The sequence below is a fragment of the Periplaneta americana genome, chromosome 13 (genome assembly GCF_040183065.1).
Source record: "Periplaneta americana isolate PAMFEO1 chromosome 13, P.americana_PAMFEO1_priV1, whole genome shotgun sequence".
NCBI classification, from domain to species: domain Eukaryota; kingdom Metazoa; phylum Arthropoda; class Insecta; order Blattodea; family Blattidae; genus Periplaneta; species Periplaneta americana.
Window position 1 is genome coordinate 97,728,013 of NC_091129.1, and position 21,929 is coordinate 97,749,941.

General features: G+C 36.9%; 1 non-coding gene across 1 annotated transcript; it reads right to left on the reverse strand.

Annotated features, from left to right (window-relative positions):
- Nucleotides 1–14,537: 14,537 nt before the first annotated feature.
- On the reverse strand, nt 14,538–14,613 carry TRNAC-GCA (transfer RNA cysteine (anticodon GCA)). The gene has a single exon. It is a non-coding gene; the product is annotated as a tRNA-Cys (tRNA).
- Between the last annotated feature and the right edge of the window lie 7,316 nt (nt 14,614–21,929).

Below are 21,929 nucleotides of genomic sequence, written 5' to 3' on the forward strand. Positions count from 1 at the left end.
CCTACAGAATATATATGTTATGGTAACAATTAATATTAGAGAAAAATTCGCTCGCGCGCAGGGGATCTAACCCGGGCCCTTGGTTCTACTGTGCATATTACTGTAGAAGACGTCCTGATGATTTGTGGAAGCTCGTCCAGGATAAAATAAGTATATATAAATTTCAATCATAAGACACATCTGTTTTGCAAATGTTTATTTGCTATATGAATATGGAATATATTAACGTTTTCGCCTTATTGGGCATCATCAGATATAATAAAATATGTAATCTGAACCTTGACCAAATTGAGCAAATAACAAATGAGCAATGTATTATACATAGTGTTGGATCTTCATGAGCTTTATGTATAAAAGTATAAATAAAATGAATGATAATTAATTTCAATGTGATGCAAACTTTTAAAATTGAAATTGAAATTTTAAAAGTTTGCATCACATTGAAATTAATTATCCTCCATTTTATTTATACTTTTATACATAAAGCTCATGAAGATCCAACACCATGTATAATACATTGCTCATTTGTTATTTGCTTAATTTGATCAAGGTTCAGATTACATATTTTATTATATCTGATGATGCCCAATAAGGCGAAAACGTTAATATATTCCATATTCATATAGCAAATAAACATTTGCAAAACAGATGTGTCTTATGATTGAAATTTATATATACTTTTTTATTATATTACTAGGCATATCTGGAAATATAAAAATGAATTGTAAATTGCACGTCCAGGATGCCTAGGATGGCGTGGCTGATAACAGTCGCTATTTGGAAAGACTAGTCGATTCCATGCCCACTCGATTGCAACATATGATCGAGATGAGAGGAAGATGGACTAAATATTGAGTCGTAGCTTTTTGTTTTTGTTTTGTTTTTATTTTTCTTTTTTAAGTTTTTGTTGGAATTTTCTCAGACAGACACCAGTAAGTTTACGTAAAGATTATTATGTTTTGGTCCTACAGAATATATAAGTTATGGTAACAATTAATATTAGAGAACAATTCGCTCACGCGCCGGGGATCTAACCTGGACCCTTGGTTCTACTGTGCATATTACTGTAGAATCCCGGCCACCAAGTCACTCAACTGAGTGCGCTCCTTGTATAATGGGAGTTGACTTCATATAAAAACTGTAACATACAGGCCAACTTGGAGTCAGACCACAAAGGGAAAAACACTGGAGGAGGGAGGTTCGATCCGGTGCTATCCTTCATAGCTAGAATATGGAACAAGTAAAAAAAATGTAATATTACTTTAAAATCTTAATTTGTAGTCACAGTTTAATTGAATATACTGTATACAAAATATGTTTACAACATAGTCTACTAGTACAACACAAAGTTTAAGCATCAATTTCATGAAGCGTTATTGAATGTCATGAATTCACCTACAGAATAGAAGGCGTGAGAAATTAAGTACTCCTTTAATTTGACTCTAAATAATCTTATGTTTTGACTTTCATTTTTTATATCGATAGGGAGGCTATTAAAAATGTTTACTGCCATATAACGCACTCCTTTTTGATATCACGATAGACTTGCTGATGAAGTAGGAAAGTAATTTTTTGACGCGTATTTATGCTATGTAGGATAACTGGTGTTACGACAGCGGAAGAACTGGCGAAAGAAACTCACGGCCGAAAGGAAAGCAAGCTGTAATAATTATGGTAATGAACGAAACAAAATTGTACTGCAGTTTTGACACATACATGTTAAAATTTAAGTAATTCAAATAAGCCAACGTCAGCTGATGTTCATAATAATTCAATAACAACGGGCTGGTACATGCTAACATTTTGCAATAACAAATTAATTACAACGCATATTGAAAATGACCGTTGTTGACAGACAGGTATATCGTTGGTTATTCCCTATAATTACGTTTCACTGAATAAACAGACATTTCCAGCTGCACGTTGCACTGTATTGGCCACCTACTTTCAACGTCCACACTTTCAGTTCGTGTGTCACGCCTGTTCAAATCTACCACCTGCCCGTTTATGTTAAGTTTCAAAATTGAGCTGGCGAGGTGTAAATATAACATTCAGCAGCCATTTTAATCAAACACTAATTAATCACTATTAGTTGCCTAGCTAGTTCAGCCTTAACCAGTTAAATATATTGATCATTTTTCTGAAATAGTGAAAGAAAGAGCTGGAATAAAAATATATTATCATCTCAATTATTATATTATTATATTTATTATTATTATTATTATTATTATTATTATTATTATTATTATTATTAGTAACTAGCCCATAGAGTATCAACGGAATCTTGGATATAAATTTATACGGCTATTCCATATGAAATCGATCAGTAAAAAATCTCGCATTTTTTTTAATACTCTAATTTTTTCCCTATTTATACAAGGTGCTGAGCGGAATGCATTTTCAAAAATATACTATCGAAAGTCAAACGGTTATCGTATTATTGAGCGACAAATTTAGAGTATTTTATAAAAACAAGCCTCTTTCAGCGCTTAGAACTCTGGAACCATTTATTGCAGAACATTGAACGGGAGCTCATTTTGAAGCTGAAATTTGGTAGGTTATGTTAAGAAATAATCCTTATTTTTATTTTAAATAGAGAGACAGATAATCTGATTTTACTTACTTTGGGTTTTTTGCCCATTTGTAAAAATGTAAAAAATATTGAGAAAAAACCTTGCATTATTAAGAGGGATTCGGCATTATTTGCTTAGTGGCTCGGCAATAAGTTTCGAGGGTATTAAATAGATTATTTTCACACGCCTAGACTTGAACGGCGCAGTACCGCATGCACTGGCCGAGAGTTGAAGATAAGCGAGCGTTGGGCGTCATTTTACTCCAGTGTTTATGAAAACTTGTGATAAAGCTAGTCCAGCTATGCTCTACTAGGCGAAACATCACGTGTTTGTCTCCTGGCCTTGCTTTTCTCGGCTAGCTCCCGCCTCACAGTCAGCTGGTTACTTCACGCGCGTACTATTTATTTTCTTTATTTGATATTTTCAATACTTTATCAACGGTGCACCAGTAAAAAATATATGTTTATTTGTACTTTCAATGCGGAATCTAACCATATTTTTTCGTGGGCAAAGGCGTCTTAATGAAGAATAATCTAAATTTCTCCATTTCCACAAAAAGTAAGAAAAAGTGTTTACTTGTCAATATAAACTTTAATTTCTCAGCATCAAAATAAACCATGATTTTGATCATTGGGTGAAAGGGTTTCGGAGCCAGAACAGTTTAAATTGCTAATTTTATGAAAATACGATAAATTTAAATATTTTTAATTTAAACATTATGAAGTTCTGATGCCTCAAACTTTGCACAAAGCATTGTATCACAGTTGTCAACGAACAGAAAAAGTTTCATTGTATTTAAAAATTGAAATGTCAATTTTCTCTATATTTCGGTCGATTTGAGATGGAATAGCCCATACGTAACAGTAATTGACAATAAAGAAACAAGCAGATTCATGATAAAAAAATGTAACTGAAACTTCAAATACAGGGTGTTCACATGAAACCTTTACAACTTCCGATGTAAATAAGTTATTAAGACATGATATCTGGATTGCAGTTTTCTGCACGATAATCAGAAAATATCAACGTTTTTATGGGAATTTTATTGGATTGCTGAAATGCGTTTTTTGGTTGCAGGTGTGAATTTTGTTGAAATCTGAAATCTGACAGGGAAAGAGATGTGTATACCTCAGTGAATGACACAATGTCTATCCTGGTTTATCGAGACACCTTGAGACATTCTCATTTCTCATGGCTACTCTGTGGATTCGTCGTATTTATCCTCCAAGCTGTTCGGAGTACATGTAGTCAGTCCGCCATTTTGAAAAAGACTAATGATGTGGTTTTGTTAAATGATGGAGTAAAGTGACGCCGTATTCATAACGTATTTATACCACTCACCGAGAAGTGAGGTTTGTCTTTTGTATGGATTACTGAATCATTTCGCCGATGGACAGATCAATTTTTGTAATCGCAGAATGGGCATTGGTTACCAAGAAGATCAAATGGAAGAAGAAGAAGAAGAAGAAGAAGAAGAAGAAGAAGAATTGTAAGTAGCCAGTTAACTATATTCGGTACCTTGGATATAAATGTATACATATAGGCATAATTAACTTTAAATAAAGAGATACATTCTGGATAAAAAAATATAGGAGCAATACTTCACTACCGTCAAACAGAAAATGTTTCTTATAAACTATGCTTCTGAAACTCTGCTGTCTCTTAAAATATAGTCCTCACTTTGTGCTACATATATTTTTAGGCTATAGTACCTTGCGATCGTGTTATTGATACATCACACACACACGCGCGCACACACACACACACACACACACACACACACACAGAGTTGTCCATGTGTAAAAATGGTTGCGGTAAAAAAATTCCAACTTCATTGTAATTTGGACCTTGTACAGGCCTAGATCCAAGTAATGTAAATTTAACATTCATATTACAACCAAGACACTTTGCAATAATTAATGTTTTTTCCATACAGCATGTAGCCTACTCCTATTGAATAGCACCAAGGTAAGGGGGCCGCCAGGCTAATATTCCCGTCCTACAGATGAATCGCTATCAACAATGACGTAATGTCTTCTCTTCATATGCACCGCGGAAAGATTTGGGATTTAACGCAGCATACTATAGTCCCATCGCTCTTAATTCCGGGAGCCAATAACGTTGCAGGTCGCCTACATTTAAACGTGTGCGTCTTGTGATTCGCTGATGACGACGTTATGCATTTCCTAAGGCTCGATAAATACTTAATATAATCGCCCGCCATTTTGGCTGTTTCGTTGACGTTCGCAGGAAGCACACGAGGACGTTATTTGCCGCTCAATTATTTGCTGAATTACAGTGCGTTTGATATATTATCACTGGAGCTACGACATGATAATGTTTAACGATATGGCAAATAGATTCCTCGTCTGGTAGCTCGGCAACGAAAGAACAAAAATGGCGAATGATACTACCTACCTAGACTTTATAGAACCTTCATTTCCTAAGACGTTGGCAAAGAGGAGGAGTCACGCCGGGAATAACAGCGTCACGATTATAGTGCACAATCTACTGGGTGTTCATTTCAAAGTGTGTCATGACGTCACTGTTGTTGAGTCAGCGATTTGAAGCGAGTTTCAGCTTATGTGTCAGAAAAGTTGCCTATTATTCAAGGGATTCAATCTGAATTTGAGAACGTGTACGGTATAACTTGAACGTCTTAGCAACAGATGGCGGCCTGTACGGTCTGTGTGCTACCATAACCTCTTTTCAACTGTGTTTTGCGCGGGCAAGTCGTACGCAGGGTATTTGTTATAATCGGTTGCGTACCGCAACATTGCACAACATAAATCAAATGCTCCGTGTCCATGTTGACCGTCGAAGTTAATGTCAACAAATACGGAAGTAATCGTCTTAACCCTCTTCCCATATCCCGACAGTAAGAAAAAACTCACCTCAGTACGTGTTTCCAAACAGTTCACATTCCTGCCACTACCGGCGTTACCGTACGTATCTGTACGTACTCTTCAGAATGAACGCCGTACTTGCTAGGCAACTTCTCTGGCATACGGATAATACGCCTCTGCGGAAGTGTAGGAAGATTGAATTCTCTAGGCTCATCGGCTAGCCACATGACGGCATACAGCGAGCCATGACACACTTAAAACTGAACACGCAGTAGTGACTAGAAGTTGTGCACCACCACCTCTCCTAGTCCCGAGACAGAAATTTTACACGAAAATCATTCTTGTAATATGCTTCACAGCAACCGCTAAAATAAATAATGCAGAGGGACCGAAGTCACCCCGCATGTCCGAAATAACTTCATTTTACGGTAAGTAGGCCTACCTACATGTACAAGCTCCCAAACATGGTGCTTGTTCAAAGAGCCATAGAGCTGGGCGTGCGTTGAAGTAGTCCAATTGCCTGTGATGCAGTAACTCTGGTGGAGATTATAATGCATCTACGCTAAGGCGTCTGCCTAGTTCGGCGTATCAGATACGGAATCCTATTGTCCGGTCCGTAGAGCAACTTTAGAATCAATGCACAGACGTCATCGATATTCTGTCTGCTTGAGAGCTCCATACTGTAAGTACTGTATGTGCTATTGATGATGGTGTCTTCGCGCGAAACTTTAGTAATGCGTCCGTATTCTTAACCCTTTAGGGAGGTCTCAGTGTTACAAGTCGTCAAACATAATTTATTATTTTGTATTAGATAAATTGTCACAAACAAGGACCACTTTAACAATTAAACTAATATTTATATTTTATATTTACACTATGTACACACAAGAATAAGCAATTTTTATTATTTACACTATGATAAAGAATGTAGTTTTACATTGATCAAACATATTTACACTATTAGGCCTATGTACAGTAGTGGCAAAAAAAAACCGGACCGACTCTTGCAGCTGATTTCAGAGCCTTGTTCACTCCAGAGCCACGATAGACTGGTAACTTAGACTTTCGTGGTTCGAATCCTGCCTGGAAAGGAAACTTTTTTTGTTCCTTATTCAAATTTATTCCCAATACTTTTCGATTGCAGCGATATTTTACTACTTAATTAACTTATTACTCCCAGAACATGAATTTTACCAGCGTATTTTCTAATGGCTTTCGAAATGGGCTACGTCAGCAGTCGAAACTACAACAATTTCAATAGATTACTCGCTATCTTGTGAATGCGGGCGTGGCATGCGCAGTGGCTCATTTCGAGGTCTTCGATTATTCCGTCGGTCCGGTTTTTTTTTTTTGCTACTACTGTACAGTGTTGTGTATTGTAATGTAAGGTATCTATTTCAGAATACTATAGCCTATTTATTTTGTATATAATGTATAATAATAGCGTATAAAGGTATTTCAGACATTGACTACTTTCAAAAACCGATTGTCAAAAAACTCTTTTCGTCTCTAGAGTCTAGAATATGATCTTTCTTCAAATATAACGTTTGTAGAATATGATTTTTATTTAAGAAAAAATTATGGTTTATTTAACGACGCTTGCAAGTGCAGAGGTTATATCAGCGTCGCCGGTGTGCCGGAATTTTGTCCCTCAGGAGCTCTTTCACATGACAGTAAATCTACTGACATAAGCCTATCGCATTTAAGCACACTTAAATGCCATCGACATGGACCGGGATCGAACCCGAAGGCCAACGTTATACCGGCTACGCTACCGAGACCGACTTATTTTTAATATATTAATTTTCCTTCATAATTAAATGTCATTTCTTTAATACAAGTTGTCTTATTTAACACTAAATTGTAATAAAATTGCTTAACTCTTGGAATTACATGTAACTAAACACATCCACATTTTGTTGTTGTTGTTATTACTATTATTATTATTATTATTATTATTATTATTATTGTTATTATTATATTTTTGTGTTTCTGTTATTTATATTTCCTATGTATTTTTATACTGGTTGAATGGGAAAGGCGGCCTTATGGTCTTAACACTGCACAGTGAGAATAAATGAACAATTAATTTAAATTGTAAGAATGATCATTGTAGTATCAGTCTTTATCACTATAGTACATTGTAAACAGTCTATGGAATCTAGTTATGATTCATCAACAGAACATCAACTGTAACACAATTAGCTATGACACGCGCCAAATATGACGTCACGTCAATATTGTCTGTGAAGAGCTAACCTTATCTCCGTACACCCTGGGTCAGAATACGGTCTATAATCATGAGAATCACTATCTTCATCAGCAGCAGCCATCTTTCCACTGTTTTCCTTGTATTCTCCTTGTGTCCCCTGATGATCTTGTCTTATCCTTTTCTCTTTTTCGTCCCCCCGTTCTCCTTGTCTTGCTGCTGTTCTCGTCATCCCCGTGTTCTCCGTTTATTTCTCCCGTTATCCTTGTATTCCCCATATTCTCTTTGTCTTCCCCTGTTTTCCTTAAATTCCCCTTATTTTCCTTATCTTAAACTATTCTCGTCTTCCCCTGTTCTACTTATTTTCCCCTTCCTCCTGTCCCCTCTTTCTCATTGTATTCCCCTTGTTCTTGTATTTCCTTGTTCTCCTTGTGTCCCCTTGTTCTTCTTCTATTCGCTTTATTATCCTTCTATTCCCTCTGCTCTCCTTTTGTTCATCTAATAATCCTCGGGTTCCCTTAGTTCTCCTCATATTCCCCTTGTTCTTCCCGTAATCCCTTTCGTCTTCTCGTAACTCCCTTATTCTCCTACTATTCCCCTTGTTCTTTTTGGTCTTCCCCTTGTTCTCTTTGTATTACCCTTTTCTCGTATTCCCCTTGTTGTTCTTACCATTGTTCCTCGTGTATTCCCCTTTTTCTCCCTGTATTTGGTCTGTTCTTCTATTTCCCTTGTTCTGTTTATGGTGCCCTTAGTCTCCTTGTCTTACCATTATTCTTTTATTTTCACTCTTCTCCTTCAATGCTCCTTGTTTCATTTCTGTATCACCCATACATAAAGATATGCAGCATAGCAAAGGTAAGCACCTGTCGACAGGCAATAGTACCCACAAGTAATTTTACATATTAAGTTGTGCAGCATAGTAAAGCTATGTACGTGTTGATAGGTTAATTATTATCGCATTTACATGTAGTTCTACGCAAAGATATGCATCACAGTAAATCTATGATTCTGTTGACAGTTGATCGTACCTACACAAAATTTTACGTAAAAATTCGCTCTTTGGTCGACAGGTCATCGCACCCACTCGCGATGAATGAATGAATGAATTAATTAATTAATTAATGAACGAACGAACGGAAGAGGAAATAGGAGGGGAAACTTTAAAGGTACGTGAAAACACGTCCTTGCAAGGAGTTGAGTCTGTGAAACGCTGAAAATGTGAGCTCCAAGCCTGTTGGCCACTTGTCTCACTTCGGGTTTCGCCGCTCCACTGAAAGATCGCTAGAATATTTCGAGGGGGGAAAGCCGAAAATGGACGTAACTTATTAGCTACAACATCCGGGAGGGGGGAAGAAGTACAGCGAGCTGACCCAGAGGAGTTAGAAACGTGCAAGTACCAACTAGGAGGAGAAGTGGACGAAGTCTAGGCATCGAAACGGTAATAGCCAATTTGGCTGTTTGAAGATTCGAACGCGTAAGAATTAATCATCTTAACGGTAATAGCCAATTGGCTCTTTGATGATTTTTCTCAGATCAGGAGCCAGCCAATTGGCTCTTTGATGACTCCATTGATCTGTAGAAGAGGACGATTAGATTCTGTTAGAGCCCGAGTCAGATGTGAATAATCATTAATTTTCAGCCGTTACCAATGTCTGGGGACGTGAATGCCATGGGGAAGTAAATGCAGGTCCATAGCCCATTTCTTTTAGGGATCATTCCGACATTTGTCTTAGCGCCTTAGCAAAACCACGGAAAAACCGTATTTCTACATAAAGTTATGCAGCATAGTGACACTATTCACCTGTCATCTCATCTATTTCATCAGCCTTTAAAATCAATCGCCTCGGTCTGTGGGAATATTGTTGAAAAGTTACAGCTTGAAAAAAAAAAACCTGTGTCCAAGGCAGGGCTCAAGAAACATCTGCCATTCATTTTTCGGCCACGTTCAATTTCGTAACTAAGTAACCTCTGTGGTAGAAAGTTTAATATCATCACTACATCAGACGTCAAAAAATTGTTATGGAGACACTTGATATCAAGAGTGTTGTTATGTAATTTCAAATCTCACAACCAGAGTCACTAAACTTTACACGAGTAGGTGTATAAGTGAAGAGCAACAGAGAAAAATCAAGTTACCAGTGTTGAGCAATGGGAATTCTAGTAAGCTTTCGGGAATGTAACATGGATTTCCGGAGTGGAAAACAGATGCCCTATAATTAAATTGCTGGGACAAATTTGACAAGACCTCAACACTTGGATTACACGAAATTCCAGCACCTGTATCACAACGTTAACATTCTGAACAGCTGAAATGGTGTCACCTGCAAAACACAATGTGGTACAACCTTCACCGCCATGTTACAGGATCGAACCGATATCATTTCTCATTTTATACTCTGTGTGACGGTCAGCAATCAAACACGACGTTACATGACGCATAGGCATAACACCATTGGAACACTGACATGGGGTCCTGTAATTAACAATAGGGGATGGACTATACGTCCGGCCATTACCCATATGCTGACATGGCTGTACAAATAGAACAGGATGCCGACTGCAATAATTGTCTTTCGTTTTACAACAAATATAAACACAGAGCCTGAAATATAGGCCTATTATGCTGCCATAACGAAGATGTTGACTACGACGCAGCTTTAATATCCCATAGAGATTGTAGACATGGGTTCGTTTCCCCCTACAGCATGGGATTTCAGTCATTTTGAATGCTATGCCTCACGTTGTCTGTGTTAGGAAGGCATCGTGCTAGCTCTGTGTCAGAGAGTCCCACTATCTGACAGTCTTATTCGAGATAAAAAGGAAAAGAATGATTGTGAAATCTTCACATGTACACTGCGCTAGCCACCGGCGTGGCTCAGTCGGTCAAGGCGCTTGCCTGGCGGTCTGAAGTTGCGCTCGGGCGCGGGTTCGATCCCCGCTTGGGGTGATTACCTGGTTGGGTTTTTTCCGAGGTTTTCCCCAACCGTAAGGTGAATGCCAGTTAATCTATGGTGAATCCTCGGCCTCATCTCGCCAAATATCATCTCCCTATCACCAATCTCATCGACGCTAAATAACCTCGTAGTTGATACAGCGTCGTTAAATAACCAACTTAAAGAAATACACTGGGCTGCAAACGAAATGCCGATTAGAAATTATATCGTTTTCCGAGGACTTTTTTAATTGCTACTTTGCGCTGTATTTTACAGAATTTTTACTTTAAATCTCATTACCCAATTTTGACTTACACCACTTTTGCTCTGAACGGCTCATATATTCTGATATGATAATATTTAAGTATCTGAATGTTGTAATGTGTTTTATTGGTTCATGTTCAATTTGTATAGGCTATTACATTATTTTAACATTTAATTTGATTTGCATTTCTCTGCTGATTTCGCTAGCAAAATTTTATCTGTAAATAAGACTGGTTCTATGAAACATTTGCTGTTCAACTTTACTCTTAAAATTTACTTTCTACCACACTATAAAATTGGAGACAATCCTTGTCGTATTCCACAATTTACAGTCAAGCTCTTATTACTACTTCCGTGTGTGCTGTTCCTTAATTTAAATTTTGTTTGCCTGTACAGAAATTTAAATGCATTTAATAAATGTATTGAAATGTTGTAATTTACATGATCTCCAATACGTTATTCCTATTTACTCTATTATTTCAGTTATTTGAATAAAATAGAACTTGTCTTTCGAATAATGATTATTAGAGGAGAAAAATTTGCTCCAGCGTCGAGGATCGAAACTGAGTCCTTGGTTCTACGTACCAAGCGCTCTAACCACTGAACTACGCCGACGTTCAATCCACAGCACCGGATCGAAGCCCTCTCCTTTAGTGTTTTTCCCTTTGTGGTCTGACTCTAACAGATATATTCTTTAGAACCAAAAAATAATATTTACATTGTCTTTCGAAACACACTGTATATCAATAAAATTATAATCGTTTATTTAAAATCACTTGAAATGGCTTCTCTAGCTGTTTAAGTATTATTAATAATCATTGTGATATAGGGCTTTACGTGTTCCCAGTTCAATATTGTATTCAGTGCATCTTCAGGATTAATTTCATATATTACTCGTATATGTAGCCATTATATAATCTTTATGCGGCCACAAAGCCCGTGCTAAAGAAGGGTGTTATGGGCGCAGGTGTAATCCTGAGCGGGATGCGATTCTATTCGAATTCTCTGTTCGAAGTTACTGTATGGACTGCGGCAGATAGCTGCTGCCAAAGCTGGGGATAAACACTGCTCCACAAATCTTACAAACAGAGGAAGGGAAGAGCAGGTGATTAATTCCGGTTTCAGGACACAGAGAATAGCTACAGGTAAACAATAATATCAGAAATACATATATTCACAATTAAGAGTGTGATTCACAAATCTAAGAGATAAAGCTATTGAGCGATCCTGCTTGAACTCTGTACAATATTTATGTGTTATCCAATATATTAGAAAATTAAATTAGTTCAACAAAATCAAAATGGATATAATAAATACAAAAATGGTGATACATGTATAAAAGCTCAGTGAATAGCTGTAAATGATTAATAGAACCAGTACATATAAGCTGAAAGCACAGATTTAGATTTTTCCTCTCCCTTTCAATTTTTTGAAAAACAATTCTGGAAGAGAAAACTGTGATTTTTTTTTCTTTATTTAATCAGAGATTATGCAGATTCCATTCTGTATTCTACAGAGTGATTAAAATAAAACGGGTGGTTTTTAAAATTCTCCTATTTCTGTTTGATAGCTGCAACTTCTTTCTAAATGTGAAGCATTTCTGAGAGAATGGCTTACTTTCACAGTAGATATTGCAAATGGCCTCTTCCTTCCTGTACACACATCCGTATCCGTCGCTCCATGTTTTTCATAGTTTGCGCAAAAATTTTCTCGTTAAGTTTTCAAATCGTCAATTGTTAGTGGTCGATTCTTAAAAACATCATTTTTAAGATAACTCCATAAGAAATAATCAAGTGACGTTAGGTCAAGTAATCTGGGAGCCACAAATTTGTAAAAATTTTAGAAATTACCCTACCATCAAAGTAACTTGTAATCAGATGATAACAATCTTTAATTAACGATTCAACTTTACGTATAATCTTTAGATATAAACTTGTAATCAGGTTAAGAGATTCATCTGACGTGTGTGATGTCGCTACCGTCTTCTGTTTCTCTTATTGTTGTTCAGTTGATCTTGTTTGTGATCAAAATGGCGTATACATTACCCCAGTGGAAGTCTCTAGTGAAAAGTCACTGGCGATCAAACTCCACCGTTGCCACATAAAGGCATTTCAAAGAGAATACGGAGTGCACAATCCTCTGAAGAAGGATAAAATACTGGTCATAGCACAGTCTAAGCTCAATACGTAGTAAATATGCATCCACAGATAGTTACTAACCACTAGGATCGCTCATATCGCCTCATTACAGACAATGCGAAATAGTACCGGCACATTCTATTGTTCCTAGCACCCTCACAACTCATGCTTCGTGACTTTATATACTAGACTGTAGTCATAGTCTGACAATTGGAAATAACAGAATCTTTATGCAACGAGATTGGCAAGCATTGCACATCTCTTCTGGCCAACGCAGCGAAACATGTTAGAAGCACATCATCGTTATTGTTGTAATTGCCTATACAGGGTGGAAGGGGACCGATGCACCAAAATTTATTCTATATGTTAAATGTAACAAAACTTTTATTACACTTTTTCTTGATGAAGCACCATTAAGTAGGAAAAAAATAGTCCTTGTTCAATGTTTGCAGCGCTCTATTGAGGTCATGGTCCGAAATAAATGGCTGATTGCTATAGCCTACAGACAGGTAAAAATAATCTGAACGGTTAATATTTTGCATTTTTTTTTTTTTCATATCAAACCTTTTAGCTATGAATTTAAATTGAATAATTACGAATATCGTTAAAATAAATCTTGCAACGCAGCGCACTGTCGTTCGCCACCGAGTACTGCTGAGGGGGAGGGGGAGGTAAAGGGTGCAGGCCGTGCTTGGTAGATTTATTGCAGTAGCCGTAATATTGCCAAACGTTTAATAGAAACGTAACGACTTCCTCTAAAGCGATGAATGTTAGAGAAATATTTATTTAGATTTTTCAGATTTCTTCTCATGATACTGTATATTACCAGATTCATTTTGGTGCAGAGATTACCATCCACTCTTATAAACAAACAACGTCCCAGAGGGCTAGGTGTTTTCTTTCAGGAAATACAGCGATACACATAACCTCTTAAAATATGAAAACAAAATTGAGGATATTAAGTAGACTGTAGGTTGCTCATTCCATTTGATGAATATTGTAGCAGAAGCAAAACCTGAACCACGAATGAATAAATGAAGCTCTCTAAGCAACGAATACATTGCAAATCGACAAATTCCCATAAGGGGGCAATGTTGTTGTCTTTCTTACAATTTTTCTCGAGTGGTACGTAGAAAGACTTTTCACATTAAAAGCATTTAAAGGAGCATTTCATTTGTCGACATACTTAAAACATTGATTATATTTACCTGGCATTCTCTTTCCCTAATATCTTAGTTAACAATTTCTGCCCAAGTTCTCTGTTCATTTTGACTTATCATGGGGGGATTACAGTTTTTCATATAATTTTGGCCATTATGGGACCGTGCACATATAGTTTCGTGCTGAATTTGTGGAGCTGTAGTGAGTAACGACAACTGGTTTCGTATACTTGCTATAATGGCTGGGAGATCATGCTAACCATAATCGTTATTTAGATGATCTTTTAGAATAGAATAGAATAGAATGTTTTATTTCCGCTGACAGAATCAAGGCTATAAGGCCTTCTCTTCCACTCAGCCAGCCTTAATATAATAGTGACATACATTATTACTATTTAATACGAGAAAAATTCGTACCGGCACCGGGAATCGAACCCAGGACCTCTCAGCTCTGCGAGCTGAGCGCTCTTTCCAATTGAGCTATGCCGGGACACGACCCACGGCCGAAACCCTCTCGTAATGCTTTTACGGCAAGAGTTATATACGAATTAAACAACAAATACTATGAACTATTAATTAGACACTGAAATAAGCTGTGTAGCAGAATTAAGCTAAAATACATAGAATGTTAATATATTTCAAATCATATTAGATAATAGAAAGAGATTATTATGAGACAATTTTGAAAATACAGCACTATCAGGATGATGTCTAAAGAATGAAGTAACATTGTAGTCAGTGATAGTTTAAATCAGTAAGATTGGAGTGAAATGCTAATAAGGTTATCTTTTAAGCTGTTTTTAAAGCTGTTTATTGTTTTGCAGTCCCTAATACTTTGTGACAAGGAATTCTATTGACGCGAGGTGGATACTGTAAAAGATGATGAAAAACAAGATGTTCTATGAAGAGGTATACTTAGCGTGCCACAGATAAGTGATCTGGTATTTACGTTGTGGTTAGAGTACAGATAGGAGAAACGAGACGAAAGGTAATTTGGTATTGAGGTGTGCAGAATTTGATAGAGTAAAGACAAAGAGTGTAAAGTTCTGCGTTCTTTAAGTCGGGGTCACAAAAGACTTGCGAAGGACGGTGATATGTGATCATATCGTCGGATGTTGCGCACGTATCTGACGCACATATTCTGAGCTCGCTGTAACTTGACTGACAATTCAGAACTTAGGTCACTTAACAAAACGTCACAATAATCGAAGTGCGGCATTACTAGGGTTTGTACTAGGGTAATTTTTAGTTGCTGGGGCAAGAAGTTTCTCAAGCGACTCAAACAGTGAATGGAGGAACATATTTTTTTATCGTTTCTTTAACTTGAAAATTCCAACTTAGATTATTATCAAAAAAGAAGCCCAGATTTTTTACGACAGATGAATAAGAGATTAGCGTGTTGTTAAGGGTAACAACTGAAAGATTACTGTTATTAAGGGAGTTAACTAAACGCTTATGTCCAATAATTATAGCTTGAGTCTTACTTGGGTTAAGTGCGAGTCCGAAATTGGCCGCCCAAGTGGAGACAGTGGCTAGATCACAATTTAACTTGTCAATCGATTCATTGATCGTATTGGGTCTGGAATGTATGTAAAGTTGTAGGTCGTCGGCATAGAGGTGATATCGGCAATACTGTAAGTTCTTTGATACGTCATTAATGTAGATAGAGAAGAGTAGTGGTCCTAATACGGAGTTCTGCGGCACTCCCGCCTTTGTGCATCGCCATTGGGAGAATTGATTATCAAGTGAAACACACTGTGATCTGTCGATCTGTAGGTCTATGGAATAGTGGCATTGTTTACAATTATCGGTGGCAAGTCTTTTTCAACTGCTAAGGCATGTGAACGTGAGGTCAGCGATCGTATGATCGGTCTTGGTCTTTCATAGTCTGTAGCGCCAAGATTTTATTTTTTACACATATACTTCAAAATATTATTAATTTGCATTGATGCTAAAAACGAACAAATGTAAACAGCAACATAAGAGGTGCAGAAAAAATTTACCACCGCAATCTCTTCAACGTCATTCTCTAAACAAGTACTTACTTTCGCTTTCAGCCGACTTAAGTTACAAAGAACTGCAGTCCGAATTTATTTCATGCACTGACTGCATTTTATTTGTGGTGCAAGAATTAAAACGATTCGTGTTCTTCGTATTAAGCTGCGCCTCGCGATGAATAGACTTTGCGAAGTTTTGCTAAGTTTCACATTCTAGTTTATAGCTTGCTGAGCTTCATGAATGTAAATTAATGCAAGCTTTCATTGTAGTTACGACCTAAGTTCATATAAATGTGTTCATAACATCTCTATGTCTTGCAGAAGGGACGAACACTAAAGAGCAGAATATATCTCTTCTACGTCGAGATGTTTGAATGTGACAGACACTGATATGTGTACTAGAGAGCTGCAAAATAGCGCTTACAACCGGTTTAGATTCGACCGGTTAGAGAACATCCATCAAGGTAGGGCAACCGGTTCAATATTCGATTTTCAACCAAGTACCTCTTATCTTTTGCAGGTAGACAGAACACCAGGCATACTTCATCATACATGAAACCGATGTTTTCTGAGTACACAAACGGAGTAACAATTGAAGGAAATTTACTTTGTTTTATTAAAAAATGTGTTTGCTTGATATTGGTTTACAATTTATTGATTGGACACTTTAATACATTTATCTTAATAACTAATACATAAATGAACAAATGGACACCAATAACAACAAAGGAAATAAGTATAATCCAGAATACTAAATCTGGTGTGTAAAGAAATGCAAAAATAAAATAAATTACAATTACCTACTAAAGAGAAGAGTAAATAAGTACATAGGCCTACATTCTAGTGTAATATTTAGATTTTAAACTGAAAATTTATACCTCTAAATCTGTAATTGTTAATATATAATGCCTTTTAATTACTCTAAAGAGCTTCATTATTACGTATTTCATTAATAAATCATTCTTTAAGAAGATAAAGAGATATTAATAAAAAGAAAAGCACAATGAAGCTCAAATGCTTGTACTTTCACGAAGCATGTTGTTCTTGAAGGTATCCAACTGTAATACCTGGTCTGGATGAATGAATCAACTAATTAATCATGCATACATGTATGAATCAATGACTCGATGTATGAATGAATCAATGAGTCAATGGATGATGGATGAATCGATGGATGATTGATTGATTGATTGACTGAATGTACTGAGAGAGGAAGAATTTTCAATTAAATGGTAGGCCTACACGATGATAAACGCGTCCTTGCAAGGGCTCTTGTGACTCCTGCACGGCTCAATGTGATCTGCCTTTGCCGTCCACCCACAAAAAATGAGAAACAACTCGAATATTCGATAAACCGACCCTGAGACACTCCGCGAGATGGGAGAACTTTGCATACTGACTATAGCGCCAGGCGTTCAATAGCAATATATAATTTATATTTTTCGTAACCGGTTATGACCGTAATGATGAATGTTCAAATGGTAGCGATTATTCTTATGAAGTGATGATAGTCGTCATGATAGCGACGATTGTCATGGTAGCGATGATTCTTGTGGTTGTAGTCATGATAGTAATGATAATCATTATGACAGCGATTACTGTCATGGTAGCGATGATTTGTGGTTGTGATGATAGTCATCAAGATAGCAATTATTTTCGTAGTGATGATAGTCGTGGCGGTAGTGATTATGGTTGTGATAGTGATATTAATGGTTGCTGTGTTATGGATTATACAGTGACATCATTTTATTTTTACTAACATTTTTAATATTAACCTGGCTATACCTTTGGATTAATGGTTCAGAGGTGGAAACACCATTTGCTACCCCCTTCCACTATTGAAGTTCGATGATTCCGGCGTAAAATACAAACAAATCACTTTACTAAGTAGGCGGGAAGAAAATTAGTTCATCCATTTACGTAAACTAGTAGATATCGTAATTTTGAATTTGATAATTTTCATTAGGTTTTTGTTTAATCAAAATACAGTACAGTATTAACAATAAGTGTTTTTACTCACAAACTGAGTTATCCATGCAAACGTATTCATTATGCAGTGTATATTATACTGTATACAGCACATTAGCGTCCAATATAGAGAATGAAGTTAAATTAAAAATAATCATAATATGGATATTTAAACACATTTCTGAAAATGGTGGCCGTTCATTTAGATACAGGCTCCAGTTCTTTTGTGCATATTATTGCACTATAGACTATTGCATGTAATTCCAATTACCAGTTTCGTCCTTCGAACTAGTAACTCATGTTGAAATAATTCTATACCTATTATATAAAAGAGTACCTTACGTACTGTAAATTCAATCTTCACTTCTGCCCGACCCGCACAGATAACATTACTCAGACATGCTATCTACTGTCCGTCCGAGTGGTTATGTCGTAGGATCGTAGAAAGAGGGGAAATCACGTGAAGTTATTTAAGTTATTTTAAACAGTTGCGGGTGAGAGAAATCGGGATGCGACGTAGGCAAACGGACGACAGTACCTGTGAGAAAATATGATTCAATATTGAAAGCTCTTTCATCAATGGAAAACGCGAACATATTTCTGGAACGTACTATACTCACTAACTCAATACTGTTTGTGTTTACTACGACCTTAAGGCGACTTTGACTGTATACGCTTGTGTGAGGAGAAAGTTGGAAGTTCACTAGTAGAGGGGGGTGGAAGTGAAGTACGTTTAAAAACTCAAGTGCAATAAAAATTGAAGTAAAAATAAAATGTCCCTGTAGTTACCGTAGTAGCGATGGTGGTAGTCGTGGTTGCGATGATAGATGTGTTTATGGAAATTGTTAAGGTTGTGATGGTGGGATGAATGTTTTGAGTGTAAATATGGTTATAGTTGTTATAATGGCGGTGGTAAAGTTTATGGCAACGGTAGTTCATGTGATGATGGAGATAACGTCTGTGATTATGGTATGTGCAATTTTAGTAGCAATTGCTGTGACAGTGACAATGATAGTCACAACAGGAGAGATAATTGCTATGGTGGTAGTGATGATTGAAGAAGTGATTCCTATGATAGTGTCACATTTAGCGTTACAGATCAATGTGAAAATATTACACAATTCCGTGACATATTACATTAATATAAAATGTGTACAAAAATATATTCAATTTCCTAATTTCCTTGTTATCCAAAACAAGAAGGATATAAAATGTTTCCCTCACTCAAGACTCGCTAAGAGTGAGAAGTCGACGAAAACGGTCTTCGGGGAAAAAAAAAAAAAAAAAAGATAATATTTATTTTGACAGTTTATGTTCTGCATCTGCAAAGATGTGGTGAAATCAGTTGTTTACTGTCTTCCAAAGACGAGTCAAGAAACAGGTCAGACTTAAAAGCTCTCGCTAATTTAATTAGCTTTGATTAAAACCGTTTCACACAAGTGCTGGAGCAGAGCTCGAAGTTGGAAACCTTTCTTGGAGACATAAACTGAAAACTTGCAGCCTTTGCAAATGTACTCGCGGGAACTCTGTTTACATTAAAGTCCTCTAAATGTAAAGTTGGAAATGGGTTTATTTATGCGTCGTAAAACAGTTATGGCGTTCGTTTCATTTTCATTTCACTGTCCTGTTTACGGCAGAGGGAACACGAGTTTGGAACTCCAGTGACGAAATTGGAAACCTCCGAACAGTATTTTACAGCACAATTATTTGTCGGAACCGGAAATTCTGACATATTAAGTCTCCTTTCTTTCGTAACGCTTCCTACTATGAAAGTCACGATATTGTTGAATTCGTAATTAATTATGTAAGAAGTCTTATGAAACTATAAAGATCGTTCACAGAAGAAGAGATTGTGATAAAAAGTAATGAAGCAATGCAAGAAGACTACCACGCCATCTTCTGAGAATACAATATTCTGCTACTATCTTCCTGATAACTGCTTTCGAGAGTCTATATCTCAATAAAAATTCATCCTGAAGTAGGTTTTCGAAATCATTAATCCTTATACATCTCTCCCGATGAAGTACATTATACAGGGTGGAAGTGAAATAACCAGGCATATTCAAGGGACGTTAAGAGCACCTTGTAACTATGAAAAAACCTACATTATATTTTCCTGTGAAATATACGGTTAATTAGATAATTAAATTTAAACGTTCAGCAGAGCGGCAACATTGCGTAACCTCCCGTGGCAGTGAATGAACTTCAATGTAAACAAACCATTACATAGGCTACCCGCCGGGCATAACCTCTTAGGCTTACAATGACCCTATATATATATATATATATATATATATATATATATATATATTTAATGTACCGAAGTACATATGATATTTCCATGCAGATATTCTGCGTCATCATATGGTGACGTAGTGCAGAGGGCGGCCACTAGAGGGAACCCAAGAGTTGCAACTTAGTAATATATATGATATGCGTAAACCACTTCGTGATTTAAGACGGCGCTTATTCCGTCGGATCCCGGCCAACTAGTCACTCATAATGAGTGCACCTCAGCACATGTGTGGACTTCAGTCCTACGTTCATAGAACTCTATGACGTAGTGCAGAGGGCGACCACTGGAGGGAACCCAAGAGTTGGAACTTAAACTGAGACGATTCTGTCCGACGCCGGGGTGGGTATCCGGTGTGGCTTAGTGGATAAAGCATCAGCACGTAGAGCTGAAAGCCCGGGTTCAAATCCCGGCGCCGGAGAGATTTTTCTCCATTCCATTATTCTTTCACCTTACAATGACCCATCTGTCTTTGAACTTGAATGTAAACAAAACATTACTTAGGCTATCCGTCGCCCATAACCTGTATTTGAAATTAAATGTAAACAAAACATTACGTACTTGTTCATTTCCATCAGCTTATTAGGCTAAAAGTTATTCTTAATTTAATGATACTTAAAAACAATGTTTTACGCTAGAGTCATTAGACGCTAAACCACAATAAGAACATTGGTAAACTCACCTCAAGCATTACACGAACATTTCAGAGGTAATGTTCAAAATGGCCCCCATTCGATTCTATGCATGCTTGATACCTCCTCAACTAACTTTGACGTGTCCTTTCGAAGATACCTGGGTTGTTTCTGTTATCCATAGCTGCTTGCAAAACACGCAATAGAACAATTGCGATGTCCCAACCTCTCGAGCAATATCGCTAGTGCTGCGTCCAGGGTTTTCTTTCACCAGATTTAAGATAATTATCCTCCTCTTTGTCGATTATTTCGTTAAGGCGTTGCCGTCCACGGTTACAATAATCTGGAACAACACTACCAATATTACGGACCCGCTGACAGACTGCGATAAATGCCTTTGGATTTATAATATTCCTCTTTGGATATCGCTTTCCATAAAACACTTTAGCTGCACGGTGTTTCGCGGTAAATTAATATCATATCAAGATATTCGCTGTTTGAAAATTGTGGCATTAACTGATACACACAAGCACTAAACAACAACTCACCGGCTCTCCAAAGTTGGAACTGACACAACAAGGAAACGAACTCGGGTTTGTCTGCCGAGTGAACGACCCCCACTAACCACCCCCTCAGGTTACATGTTGTAACCTCCTCGAATTTTAAAATGTTTAAATTATCCTCACGTTTACATTAAATTTACTCGAAAACCGTCCACTCTATTGAAATACGCCAAAGGTAAAAATAATTATTTATTAGATTCTCTACCAACATAGACATAAATGACGTTCCCACCCGCAATAGTTATCGAAACAGAGGGTGTTATAAATTTTGTGAAAATTATTTTTTCTGCGAAAACTATAAACTTTACACCAATATGAGTACAGACTTTTTTGTTATATGCAACATGGACTAT